Here is a 14,933-nt window from a genome sequence, read left to right as displayed (position 1 = left end):
TTTTGATTATGAACTTTCCAAGTACTTCTAAACATGAATACCAACCCCATAAAAATGCATACATCTGTGCAGAGTATGTCCAAAACAAGATAGTGTTTGACCTGCACTACACAATTACCTCTTAGAGCACTTTCTCATCACACCTGTGAAAAAAACACAGAATGGGAAACAATGAGATAATGTCGTAACATCCATTTTTTATAGCATGGACCATGTTTATGTGGATGCTGCCACATCAAATAATACAGTATCACTCTGTAACATATTTGATTACAGTCTACCTCAGAGAGCATATTTTTTTCCAAATAACAATATGTAGTTAACAGATAAGATGAATTTTTAATGAAATAATTCCATTTAGAATCTTGTTTCTGTTTATCTGGCACATTTTTTAATTAATCTGTGTTTGCTGGGGAAGGCTAAAGATACTCTAGAGCCATTTGCTTTTTTTAGTGCTTTTCTAGTGAAACTAAAGTAAACAAAAATAAATCTCAAGATACTTGGGATACAGTCGATGTCCAAATATACAGCAAGTGCTCTTATCTCATCATACTGTTAGAGTTATATTGTCAGTCTCTCATTGATGAGCCATCAGAGAAAAGATTCAGCATCTTTTTTTTTTAAAAAGCAAAACTCTACCCATACCTGGAACATGTTATTTTTCTCCTGTTCATGCCTGCTGACAGGCTCCGCCATCGTTGGTTTTCCAGACCACAGTGCAGGAGAGTGAAGGTACTTGGCTGATGCACTTCAGCCCACATGAGCGTAGCATTGGAGATGTGTCCTTTGAGTTGGGAGGTCTTGACTTTTGACTTACTCAGCTGTCACATACTGACAAGAGAAATTGTTTTCTTGCTTGCTGGAGAAAACAGGTTCTAACATTGGCAGAAGCACCCTAATTCTGACAGGCTTTGGACAGTTGTGTTGTAATTACATAAGGGAAGACAAGTAGCTACATGGGCACATTTTTAAGAACTGAGCTCTAGTTCCAAAATAAAGAGCTATAAATCTGTGTCCCGTTTAATATCTTATGCATTCCACCTGTCCAGAAACACATGATATGTTAGTGGTAACAATTTACTTCTCATCTTCCATTTTTATGTGTGATAAATTGCTGGTAGGTTTTCCTTCCTGAATGGACTTTTAAAAGCAGAAGAGATCAATACTTAAAAATGTATAGAAAGTTTTTAAAATGGCAAGCCCTTAAAAAAAAATTAAGAGTGCATAAAGTTGTTTCCTAATATATTCACCAGTAGTGAAGTGATGCTATTTATGGGCATTTCTCTTTGTAACTCTACCTGTCCCAGGTCTCTAGGGGAAAGTGAAGCTGAAGACTAGGAGTGATTTCTGCGCAGGACTTGAATGTGGTCATTTTGGTTTGGTTTATGTTGATGGAGCAATGCTGACTGACAGATTCTAGTCTTGAGCACAGACCTCGTATTCCCAAATGGCCAGAGCTAAGACACTGAACTTAAGTGAGTTTGTATATGGTCTTTCTACCAACTTTTGAGTTTTATTTGAACACATGAAGCAATTCAAGCTGTTTGGAGAGAAGGTAACCAAAGCTTAGTACCGACAGATGAAAATATAAATGACTTTGAGAGTCCTCTTTAGTTCATTGGAATCTTTATTAGAAAAAAAAAAAATAGTGACCATTTCTTCTGCACAATCTTTGCTTGAACTTTTTCAAACTACTTGAACTTAAGCGAAGCAACTCATGCCCACACTTTTCATTTTGGGAGTGTATGATTTGCCTGCATTCTCCAGACAGCAGAACAAAGTAAAGCCATTGGGAAGTATATACTGTGGTAAAATTCTGCAGTCTCCTCTGATGCCTGACTGTGTTTCTTGGACTATTTTTACCGTATTTTCCATAGTTCTAGTGGACTTTCAAGCTTCCATTCTTATACAACCACTTGGATCTTAAAAATTATTAAACTGGCTTTGAGAATGAAAAACTAGCAACTTTGAAATTACTGCCTGTTCCACAAATTTTAGCTTTCATAATGTCTCAAAGGGCAGGAGAACTAGAAATCTTGCTTTCAGAGGTCGTGTCGGAAACACTTAAAATGATCTTGAGTCACATAGTTATAACAGAAACATTTTTAATGCTAAGAAATAAGCTCTTGCTCACTTTCTCTCAATTTGGCTGGTTTACTCTTTAGTCCACTGCGACTGAGTTGAGTTGCTTTTTTTGCAAAGCTTGGCGTTTTTTGGTGATTGAGAGAAAAATGAGAAACACATCCTGTACACTGCTAAACAGCAACAGTAATATGTTTATATTTTTTATAAGATGTATTGAACAGCCAAATCCAAAGCGCATTGAAACTGAATGCAGATTGATAGCAATAGTATATGATTAGGTTTTGCTGACCCTTTTTTTAACCTCTGTATGGTAAATAAGATCACTTTTCTAAAGAAGCAGATTGTGAATGAAGTAATGACAATATCAGAGCTAAGGTTGCCTGGTGCCCACTCACATCTTTGAGCCAGCAGTTGTTTTTGAAAGATTTTTCTGAAGGTCAAGTTCCATTTTGAGAAGTATGGTACTGGCAGATAAGCGGTGTGGGATCTTGCAGGCTTGCTGACTCTCTCTCTTTAAGTTTTTAGCTTTTCTTAGTACCTGCCATTTAACCTCAAGTGAGAAAACGCGTACTCCAGTTAACATCTCCAACGGCCCAAGTAAATTTTTCTTAGCAGACTAAAAGCCAAAATTAATTCTTGAAATGTTTTAAGATGTTTTTTAAAGTCAAGTTTCAGTCACGCTGTCTTTGATCAATAAGACAAAAGATACAAGACTGTATGTTAGGAGTTCTGCTGATCTTGAGTGTTTAAGATAATGCTTGTACACAGTAGATGACTACACACAGTTCTTTTTATTTGCGTTAGTTTAGACATACTTTGTGACATACCATGCTGCTGACTATCTTTTCCCTCAAGTATGAAATCAGAACAGAAATAAAATATCATGCATGAGATACTACAAATCATTACAATAACTCATGCTAATTGAAATTAGATTTCAGGACATGTGAATTACTGCTAGTTGTTAGCTTAAGATAAAGGACTTGGAGGTCATTTAGTCCATTCCTGCCAGTACAGTACACTTACTTCTTTTCTTTCTAGATTATACTGAACTATAAAAGAGAAAGGTCTTTTGCTGCTTTGCTTGATAAACTGTTCCACACTCCAGAATGACTGCTCACCAAGTTTTTTTCCTTCTCTTATTCAACAAAAAATAGTTTTTCCTTATTTATGTTATTTCACTTTTGGTTGTTTCTTTTAATTTTTACTTGCAAACTTGAATTTCCTGTAACTACTGTGTTTTTAATTCCTGTGGTAAAAGAATCCTTTATTTTGAGATCAAAGACTTCTGATATATATTTGCACTTTTATTATAAAGTACAGAATGATAACTGAATGAATAGGGTGAAGGGTCTTTTAGACTAGCAAGACTGGCAATTAAAAAGGCTTTTTTCATTACTTGCAGCATAGCCTATTCTTTTTGTGTTAAATATGGCTTATATTATAATTGAAGATTAATAATCACTAACAGCTGCTGGGCTCATCTAATGTAATATTCTGCACAAATAAAACCCTCTGTTTAGATGGTACTGGTCTCCTCCTTCATCTCCTCTTTTGCAAATCTCAGTTGTTACTTGAGCAGAATAAGCAGAAAAAGCAATAAACTCGACTGAAGTCATATTGTTAAACCTCTCTCTCGGGGACGTGTGATTTTTGTGCAGGGGAATGCTGGAGGACTGAAGATACAATAAATAGCATAATATTCTGGTCTAATCTAATACTGTTTCTAGTGTCTGCTGTTCTCAGTATGAAAGTTTTAAACATTTGAGAATGGACAGACATGGAGATGCCAACATGCTGTCTCTTGGGACATCCCTCCGGATGGTGGACTGTTCCGCTCAGCGGTACACAATTAGCAACTCCTAGAAACCATGAGATGTAGAGTGTCATTTCAATTTTTCTTGTTTCAGATATTTTAAGAGGTCAGTATTCAAAATGAGAAGTGGAGTTTAAAAGGTGTTTAAAAACTTCCAGTTTGTTACTTGTTTCTTGCTGCTTTTCACTGAGTGAATTCTAAAATCTATCTTTTTCATTAGGTTTATAAATGAAAACTATATTTATTTGTTTATTTAAAATCCAGTATCAAATATGCATTCTGATCAGTTCCTCACCCCAGAAATGCTCTGTATCCTTATTAATAGATGAGGCTTGGATGAACATATTGTTAATTATGGTTCAGAAGCTGTTACAGCATTATGGTATACCCAGGAGATCAGAACAGTTTCTGTAGGTCTTTTTAGTTTTTCTGAATATATCAATTAAGAACTTTAAAATGTGGTTTGTATTTTTGATGTACAATCTAGACAGTGCAAAATGTTCTAGAAGTTCACTCTCATATCAAAACTCTTGAAGATTATTTACATTTAGTTTAAAGCTATTCAGAGTACTTCAAATGCTTCAATGTCTTTCTACTGCAGGGGGCAAAAAAGAAAATTCTTAGAGTCTACAAAGTCTTAATTTATTTTTAGATCTGAAAAGTCTAATTTTATCTATAATTGCATCTGTCTTCAATTTTAACACACAGAACTTTTGAGATGAGTTTTTCTCTAATCTGGGTATGCGAGTACACACACACGTGCATGCATATATCACTTTGGATGCTGTCAGCACTCCCACTGATTTGTTCACTATGTATCAATGCCATATTCTGCAGTACTTTTCCAGTTTCAGGGACAATTTAGTTTGAATTTTACATAGTATGGGGAAATTATGCTGAGTACACACTGATTACAGTATGCTGAAGGACATTGTTAAGTATTTTCCTCTGAGACATTTTCATTCTGTAGTATTTCTAAAAATCCATCCTTTTCTCCCTGGCCGCGTGATCAAACCACTTGTCTGTATTATAATCTTCTCTTGTTTTGACATATTTGCCTTGCAAGTCTTTTTTCTTCCTGCAATCCATCTATAGTGTTGTTGCCAAAATTATCTTTCTCAGCTGTCCTTTTAGTCTTGCCATCTTCTCTTTTAGAAATTCCCCCGGCTTCAGTTTATGTTGTGCAGCAAATTCCAACTTGTTTTTCTAAATCTTTTGCCTTTTTCAAACCCCTTCTCTTCCACTCTTCAATCTCTTCAACAATGTCCCTTTCATCATCTTCTTCCAGTATGGTCATCAGATCTCCATCCTTATTATGACCTGTGAAGCAAAACTTGTCTCCATGTCTGTTTGCCCATGTTGAGATCTCTGGTGATGAACTCATTTGTTCCAGAAGGTTAATCTAAAACTAAAGACAAATTAGCGTTCAGCTAAGCCAAAGCAAAAGCTCTGGAATCAATAGCAAGACCAGAAGCTGACAAAAATATGATGCTTTCCGAAAGGTGAGTCCTGAGCTTTGAGTTATTCTTACAACAAGGTTTGTCAGATAGTCTCGAGGAGCCTGTGCCTTTCATATGCTATCTCCCCACTTCTTTGGTTCTATCAGATAAGCTTAAGGTAAATGACAAGCCTTTTGGTTCAGATGTCTTTTGAATTGTTTTCTGAGACATGTAATGTATTTTTGGTTCTTAGACACTGATGATGATTATGAATAATAAGAGGTAAACATAGATTTTTTTTTTTTTTCTTCTTAAGTTATCTGCTGTCATTTGAGCAAGTAATAACTTTTCTTGCAGTATTGGAAGATTGTACACTTTTACAATGTGTTCTCTATTTAATATTTGTTGTTGCTATTGTATCACACTGCCTTTATCATTTTAATACAGAGCCCACATATAGATAGAGTGCAGTGGAATGAAATGGCCATCATAATTTGACAATCTGAGTAACAGGTGTATTATTACAGCCCCGTACATGGTAGTAAATCTCAATTTTACCTTCAGATAGTTTGAGTTTTATTGCTAGGGTGCCTTAAGAATTTTGAGGGCCATTCTATAGCACAGGACAGTCTTCTGAATTTTATTTCTCTCTTTATATAAATTTTCTGTGATGAGAAACATTATTTGTTAGATCTTTATTCGTTGTTGTTCATGGACAAGTTTGAAAGGTGAGGGAGTTTCTTTTTCAGGTAAATTGGTAGCCTCAGGAGCGTGTCAGCTAATTATAAAATACTTCAGTAAGTTCATCAAAGTGACCTGAGATTCCCTAAGGCTCAACGAGTTTGTCAGACTTGGCATTTTCCCCAAGCCTGCGGGGAGCTTGCTCAGTCCCAAACCTATTCATCTTTAATTAATGTTTTCTTTTTAAAATAAAACAACCAATCTTCCCCCTCCTTTATTTGTTAAGTTATACTATTTAATTACAAGAGGAGGTATGAGATGTCCTTTTGAGATTAAAATTTCAAATTATTAATGTAAGTCAAGTGATTCCTACTTATTCTATGTATCTTGCACAGTATACATTGAAGATTGAGTGTTCTGATTTGAGAAGTACTGTGAAAAATGCCCAGAAATTGCATCTTTAAATGATGATACCAGTAAGAAGCTTAAATACCTTTCTGGCTTGGTAACCACCATGTCAGTATATCTAAGAACAGAATGTAACCCTCATTGAAGTAATTGCCTAACAAGGAAATTGAGTCTCTTTGTGGGTACTGCAGTATACCTGGTGTCTGGGGGTAGCCTCAGTGTATTATCCATCTGATTCTTCCCTGCTGAAGTGGAACGTGTCTGTTAATGTTTATGGCTCTTTTCTTTGAGCTATATACTGCAGAACTGTGTATTTTCGGCTTGCCTTGGATCCTCAGCACTGTGGTTCACTAGTGTCTCTCCCTCAGGGCTAGTTTGTCATGTTTAATGAACTGTCAGTGCTCCAGTTCTCACTGATGAGGGTGACCTAACTGGAAAAAATCTGAGGTACCTTTGCAACAAGAGGTGGCAAGAGAGAAAAGAACAGTATTTTCTTTCTGTAACCATTAAATATCTTAGCCTTCCTGAGTTTGAGAGGATGGGGAGTCTTTAATATGTAATATTCTCATTAATCTTTTTTTAATGCTTATTCTGTTTAGTCTATGCTGAATTGACTCTCCAGGTTGTCCAAGATCTTCAAGGAACCATTGCCTCAACCCCTCATTGACACTTTTCTTTAGGTTCTTCAGCTCCTCTTTCTTACACCCATTGTTTCTGGCTCTCCTCAAATCTTGTCTGTCTTTCTCTAAGGACTGACTGCTGCCTACAGTACATTCTTCTTTCAGTATGGCTGCTTAAAAGACATCATAATAACAAATAACATTCAGGAAAAACAGAGTCTAGTCTAAGGTTCCCATTACAACATTTCCTCATCCTCTTCTTACAAACCTCCATAATCAGGTCTGACTCATTTTGAAGGTCATGCTATGCAATGAGTTTTAAGGATGGTGGCGTATTAACGCATCTCAATGTCCTGATATCCTGAGAGTTAATGGTGAAAAAATGTATAAATGAAATGGGGATAGATGAGGAAAAATATAAAAAAAAAGTATTGTCACAATAATGGAAGAAAAAGAATAATGAACATCAAGGAGAATGACTGTTAGGTACTGAAGCAGATTATATGCATTATTTTAATTAAGAGTGCCTAATAGTACATATGATTTCCTTTGAATAATAATTGCATGCTGATGAAGTGTGATTAGAGACTTTTTTTTTTACGAGTTCAATTAAATCAAATCCATTTCAGTAAAAGGGGAGTGATTAAAAAGATGATATCAAGGTCTAAACTGAAAGCTGTGGTTGAAGCTTCCTATTGCAGACTTCTTTATTACTGCACTCTTCTGATTACTATTATCTAGTTTTTAACAATGCCACAAGTTTCAGACTGAGTCCTTCAGATTCAGCAGAAGAACTGGCTTTGCAGATCAAATAGAAACTTAGGAAGTACTTGCATGTCCTTGAACGTATGGTCCTAGGATTGGTCCTAATACAGGAAGATTCTTGGTTCATGCATGTAACTTGGAGCATATGAGAAGATACTTTGATTAATTAGGACTGTAAGACAACATACTGTTTGCTAGGCTGATCTGTATTTCTGTAGAGTGCTTGTGAACCTGGCTGATTAAATGCAGGCTGCACTGCTGCTTATTTTATTTGCTAGTCATTACTGTCTGACTTGCAAGGCTCATAGACCGGCAGGACCCAGCCAACTGTCTGGCAGCTGTTAACAAAATTATCAATTATCTTACTGGGTCCTATCATCTTGTGCTTTGATTATCCTGTGCCGTGAGTAGGGAGGGCTGGTTGTGCTAACATCCTGATTGGAGTCTTAAACGCTTACATAAGTCAGGGAAAGGCACTGATATTCATTAACTAGTAGCAAACACAATGAAGGCCTTTAGTAGCATGGAAGAGCATGATGTCCAAGCTGTTAATCACAGCACTCTGTTTTCATACCAGTACACAGGAATCTACACTAATATATCTTGTCTGTTATTCTGAGATGATATTTGCCTATCTTTACTTTAAACTTTCCTTTATGGCTTAAACCAGAAAACATACTTAAGATTTCTTATCCTAAAACATGTGCACTGTTAGCTGGCTGCATGTTTTATCCTTTGAATTTCTGTATTAAACATGCAAATAAAGGAAAAAAATAAGCCGTGTAGTTTTGATTTAAGGTAGTGAAGATCTGTACAAGATGCAATTTCTGTTCATGATCGTTGTCATTAGAGATCTTTGCCTCTGATATGTGGAAATAAATTTTGCTTCATATTTTATCCTGTACTTCTCTTTCTACCACAAGAATAGCTGAATCCATTTCCTCAGGACTGCCTGTAACCAGCTTCCGGCAGTTAACATTGCTTCTTTGAAGAGGATCTAGCATGGTTTCCCCCTCCTCCTACTATACCTGAAGAGAGTCAGCGAATGAAAGCATTTTAAAGGTCACTTTCTATGCAGTAATGGTATCTTCGTTTATCGGAATGGTATATGCAAATAATTCAGCTTTAAAGCAAAATTTTGTATATTTGTCACTCTCAAAGTCTGCAGCTGGTAACCAGAGCAACCTGGCTTTAAAGTTGGAGATAAAAAAGAATTATTACTGGAACAAACTTTTAAAGTTCTTTTTAAGAAATCTAGTGTGAGGGTTTGTAGTGATGTAAAGATTTGGATAGTTGTGATGTGGCCACTCAGAGCTCATGAAGTGCAGAAGAGCATTCTGTTACATCCTTTGGCATGCTCATAACTACGCACGCTATGGAAAAGTCTTAAGTGACTAACTTTTTTTTTTTTTAACAAGACGCTTGAATCTAGCCACCCTTCTAGAAGTTAATTCGACACTTTCAGGTAAGGAACTGTGCTTGAGAGTTAACTACACGGCTTCCTGTGTAAGCATTAACCCTGTGTATTCTGCACAGACATAAGGTTGCTCTGCCTCTGTCCCAAACCAACCCAGTGGAATACAAGTTCATTTACACAGTGCCAGGCCTAACTCAGTAAAGTTGAGTTAATAATGCCTGGTCTCTGCTGCTACCTTAACAAGAGCGTGAAAACTGCCGCAATGGGCCAGACATCAGCCAGGTTCTCGGACTCTGAGAGTATAGATTTATATACTTTTGCTACTCTAAGTGCTGTTAGCCAACAAATTATATTTTGAGCAGACTAATCATTTAAGAAGATACTTTGGACCTTAATTTCTTGGTGCTTCAGAATCTCATCATGAGCCATGTAGAAAGTGAACATGTAAATAGAGATGATCTGTACTCCAGACTGAGTGACTCAAGCTACCAGACTTCTGGCATGTCTTCATATGTAACTTTTGGGACGCCTAATGCTGTGTGCCACAGCAATACAATTAGTTAAGTGTTGTTTGCTGTGCAGGGGCTACCTGCAAAAAGGGGGAATCCATGTTTTGTTCACTAGCAGTTTGACTTCCTAATAAGTATTTTCTATACAGAGAGTAAAGAAAACAACATTAAATTATAGAGGGGGGTATTGAAATATGTTTTTAAATATTTGTAAGACCTCATACTTTCCTTGGTCAGAAAAGCTCTCTGTTATGAATTACTATGCTCTAGTTCACCTACTGTAGCCATAGCCTCGTCGTACTCTTTTCTCAGAGAGCCCTCTACTGACATGAAATACAGTATGTTAGATTGAGTATCAGATGCTGCAAAACACCGTTTGACCTGTAGTGTAAACACGTGCCCTGGTGCTAAGGCAGATTGCAGTAAGAACAAAACCACAGACAGTACTACTGAATTTTTGAGAAGTTCTGAATTTTCAAAAGTTGTTAGCTTTAGTGCAAAGCAAACATGTTTGTGACCAGATTTATATTTCTTTGTGTGATCGAGGGAATGTGGTTCTTCAGGAAAACAGAGGGTCAAAGAACTGGCTGTTTTCTCGTGCTCCAGTCTCAGACTTTTCTTGTATGAGTCAGTTAACGTTTTTGGGTGGTTATGAATATAAGAAAAACAGCTGTGTAGCCTGATTATGCAGGAAATTTTTCTACAGTAAATTGTATTAAAAATGCTTATTAATTTATCTTGAGTCTCATGATTACTGCCATTCGTCTAGTAATACTAGGTGCTGAAATTATGTTATTGCCAGGGAATCACAGATTTCATTTAAATAGACTCAGTTTCTCATGCTTAATTAAAAAAAAAACCCTGATAACATGAAGAAAGTCACGAGGCAGGAGGAGCACAGGGGAAAACCAGCAGAAAGCAAATTCAGGAAATTTGCCTATATTATCAAAAATTTTTATTTCATTTTGCAGGGTGGGGAGGTTGGGGAAGGCTGATTATTTTAACATTTGAAATTGCCAATTTTGTGGTTCTGAGAGTGAATCTTAATATGTGCAGAGATTTGTTCCTTATTTACATGAGTGTGGACACTGAAACCATTGTTTATATTTGGGTTAATATTGAATGGTCTCAGCAGATCACTCTGATCGTCAGTACATGTGGACAGAGAGACCGCTTGATGCAAAGAGATGAACACCTGCGATTAGACTGTGCAACAGCCATCCATGAAAGTTAAACCTTTTCATTCACCTTTACAAGAAAAAAAAAAAGAAAAAAAAGTGTTAATTTCAACACACTGTTATTGGACACCCTAAACAGAGCAGTATCTTTCCATGCTCTTTCCTCATCCATGAACCCCATGGATAATGTGTGAAGGGAGAGGTGCGAAGTGTGAGGACAAATGTGACTCAAAAAAAAAAAAAAAAAAAAAAAGCCTTATGTCAAAGGAAGCTTTGATTGTTTGACCCTTACATACAGAGGTCTGCTCAATCTATAGTTGGGTATCTACACAGGTCTACCACACTACCTTGTTACATTCTTTGCTTTCTAGTACAAGTTGTCACGGTTTTGGTAGATTAGCTGCCGTGTGTATGCTAGTTTTCTCTAAAAGTGCACAGGTATCAGTAGGGTAAAGTGTTGTTAATATTCATAGAATAAAATTACATAATAAAAACCTGAAAAGTAGAGAATGCAGGAAACAAGACAAAGTATTTTGCAGAGTATATGGCTTGAAATATAAAGGAGTTGTCGCTGCACAGTTCAAGTTTCAAGTAGCTGTGTCTAATTCTTTCCGGCAGGTAAAATTGGAGTGCAGCGACTACTAAGGAGCAGTGTTCATAAAAGGATAAACATGGCAATTTATCTGATTTTTTAAGTTCTATTGTTTGTAACTTGGCATAGGAAGAGATCTGAGATGTCTGTTTAGATTTTAGCACTCTTAATGGAACTAAAAATGTCCTAAAGGCTCAAAACTTACACCCACTGAGGTCCACACAGCGCACAAGCTAGATATAGCACACGGTTTCAAATTTCACTAGACATAAAAAAAAAAAAAAACAACACAAAATTGGCATGCGAACTTCTGTCTTAGAAAAACTGCCTGCACACTATATGCTGATGTTTATTCTAGCAGATTGATCTCTATCATGCATAATATTTTGATATCTTCATATCCACTAAATATGTTTTAATTTTATTCATCTTACAAATTTCTCACTATATGACAGAATGGAAGATGGGTTGCCATGCCTGTGTTGTCTGACAAGCCAGATAACATTTAAGATGTGTCCCTGCAAGGTGTGATCAATAACTGTATGCCTCAAAAGCAGAACTGAATCTGTACAAAAAAAGACTTGAGTGGAGCCTTTCATGTTTTTGTATTCGGATTTTAAGTATTTATTTAAAAAAAAAAATTGCCTGCTAATAGATGTGCCTTGAGTTGTTAGTAGGCAGCTTGGATATTTGAGGAACCAAGTTTCTGTGAAAACTGAGTTTAACTCACTGAAAAAACAGGTGTGACATACTCACCAGAAAAGAATTTCTGTGATGAATTCCCCCTCAGCTCTGTTTTAGTTGGTTTCCATATCTACATTGTAAAACAACTAATCTCTTGGAGAGTGGTGCAGATCCATGCACTGCATGCAGTCCCTGAGAGCTGACTTCTGTAGTGAAATTAAGTTCATAGGTTGAAGGTTGAATAATTGCAAGAAGACGTAGTTCCTGGGTGAGTAGGTTATAACACTTCGGAAGAGAGAAGAACCTATGGCTTCATTTGAGATGTGTCATGTGATACGGAATAATCTTTAACACCAGCACTTTTGGAAGTCTGTGGGGTTTTTTAGCTTTTGGGATCTGTATGGTGTCAGGGAGGTAAAGGCAGGGACAGTAATTATTTCCTTCCTACAAAGATGTTTACACTGTAAGGTTAAAGACCTTGAAAAAACATTACCTTGGTATAAACCTATCTTGAATATTCAGATTTATTTTGCAATGTACAGTATAACTCTCCAATTATTGTTATGTTTTATATTAATATTTATCTCTAAAGTAATTGGAACTTCATTAAATATGTTTTAGTTCACTGAAGAATACTCCTCCCAAAGCCAAGTGCAGTGGAAATGTTATTCGTTATTTTTTCATTTTAAATTATATAAGAAAAGCATTTCAGAATCAGTTAGCATTTGAACTATAAATTTTTTCTTTGATCTTGATAATTTTGCAAGTGTTCCATGAATTAGTGTGTGTATTGTGTGTGTATTATTATATGTAAATGTTATTTCAGAAGTTGTCATTAGCGTTATAACCAGTTCAGTATGGGAATAGAATCAATTATGCTGCTTTAACATTTCACTTTATGAGAAAATTGTTGTCTTTACTCTTTGCTAAGTTGTTCTTACATTTAATAATTCAATAGTCAGTCTGAACCATTTTTCAACTGGGAAAAGGGAGCAGAAGCTTGTCTTTATTTTCCATGTATATTCTGTGTTGTACTCAAGGGAATGGTATATCCAAAAATAAGACTATAAATAAGAAATCAGTAGCCTTTTCTGTCTTACTGCATTATGTGGGTTTGATACATGCTTCTGCAGCATTATTACTTACTCTGTTCAGATCAATGCTCTGAGCTTTCCTTTATGTGATTGATTTCTTCCAGATTAGCCTACAAAGTACGTGATTTAATAAACACAGTTGTTACCTGTTTACTAAAGCAGACATATCTGCAGTATTGCATACAGAGATACTGGAAATTTTCCAAAATGCTTCAGTCAGTTGTAAGATTTTGATGGTGTAACTTTATTTGAATAGGAAAGAGAAAGCAACTTTAGTCATACGTAGTCAAAAGTGAAATAAAATTGCTTGTAGGAAATGGAAATAAGGCGAGAACTTATAAAAATCAAACCAGATTCTGTAGGAGATAAGGATGAAAAAGAAAGGTACTTACCCGGGTATTCTTTTTCATGCCATTTTCCTACCTCAGAAAAGAAGCATTTTTTCCATATTTCTGTGTTCTTAGACATTGTAGTAACAGATTGAAAAGTATCAGTAGCACTGTATGGCTGTTCACAACCCTCCATAAAATACTCCTATGAATTTGTATCTTGCACCACCTTTAGTGAAGGTTTTTCACTAAACCTTCAGAAATGGGGTGTCAGGAGAGAATTCGAATGTTTGTTGTGATATATTACCATTTAGGTTTCAGTGGGTTTGGGCTCCATATAGAATGTCTCCTCTTTAATTGGATGTGATTTCATTGCCACGGTTGCTTTTCCACAGCAACTCACAGGTTGTTAATGTTTTGAGCAGCTATGTCTTGAAAGAGTTTCATGCAGGACAAGGAAGGATTTTGCATGGTATTTGGACATTAAGAACCAGATTTTTACAGTTGCTTGCAGCTAGATTGTATAAACCTGATTTGGATTCAGTTTTGTACAGATTTCTGGTTGCTCTAACAATTTTTTTTTTTTAATTTCTACACTACCTCTCTGATATTCCTAAGACCAGTGTTTTCTAGTGCTTTTCAACCCAGAGACTTTAGTGTATCAGAGAGTGATCAGAGAACATAATGGCCTTCAAGCATTAATGGCCCACGCACTTGAGAAGTTTGGAGAGAAGTTTCATGAAAGGTTACTGTTTAATATTTTAACACAGATGTCCAAACGCAGTATTTTTCATCTTCCTTCAAGTTCACTCTTAGCTCTGTTTTTTTTTCTGATAACAGTCTGCAACGTCATTATACCTCCCTATTTTGTTCTCACTGTATATATGGTAGGCTTTTTTTTTCTTCATGCCTTTTGCAGTATTGTATTCTCTGGAGGTAAATCGCAATGGCTTCACAGTATGTCTCTGCTCAGGTGTAGGCTGCAGCCTGATATACAGCGCATTCCCTCCATCTCTGTACCGAAATTAGTCTGTGGCCAGGTCAAAAAAAAAAAAAAAAAGTATTTCTTTAATGCTTTCTTAGAAATGTTGTTGGAATTCTATTAAACTTTCTTCAGGAAACTTGTATTTCTGATATTACTTTGTTTTCATCCACTTCCCTGGGAGACGGTTTTCCTTTTCAGTTGCTGTGCTATTGTTTTTAATATTACTTAGCGTTGTTGTCTTTTCCTACTACTTTGTATTGTGGAGTTAAAATGCTACTTTCAGCACAGCAACTGTCATAGCGCTTTTGAAGGATAGATATTATTCTAAGCC

The 14,933-nt window shown here is 36.1% G+C and overlaps 1 protein-coding gene across 1 annotated transcript in view; it reads left to right on the top strand.

Annotated features, from left to right (window-relative positions):
- Nucleotides 1–14,933, top strand: part of NAALADL2 (N-acetylated alpha-linked acidic dipeptidase like 2) — a 242,639-nt gene that overhangs the window by 199,419 nt on the left and 28,287 nt on the right. The gene's annotated exons all lie outside the window — the stretch shown is intronic.

The sequence above is a fragment of the Chlamydotis macqueenii genome, chromosome 9 (assembly GCF_036417535.1).
Source record: "Chlamydotis macqueenii isolate bChlMac1 chromosome 9, bChlMac1.mat, whole genome shotgun sequence".
In the NCBI taxonomy this organism is placed as follows: Eukaryota; Metazoa; Chordata; class Aves; order Otidiformes; family Otididae; genus Chlamydotis; species Chlamydotis macqueenii.
This window is presented reverse-complemented; position numbering and strand designations above follow the sequence as displayed.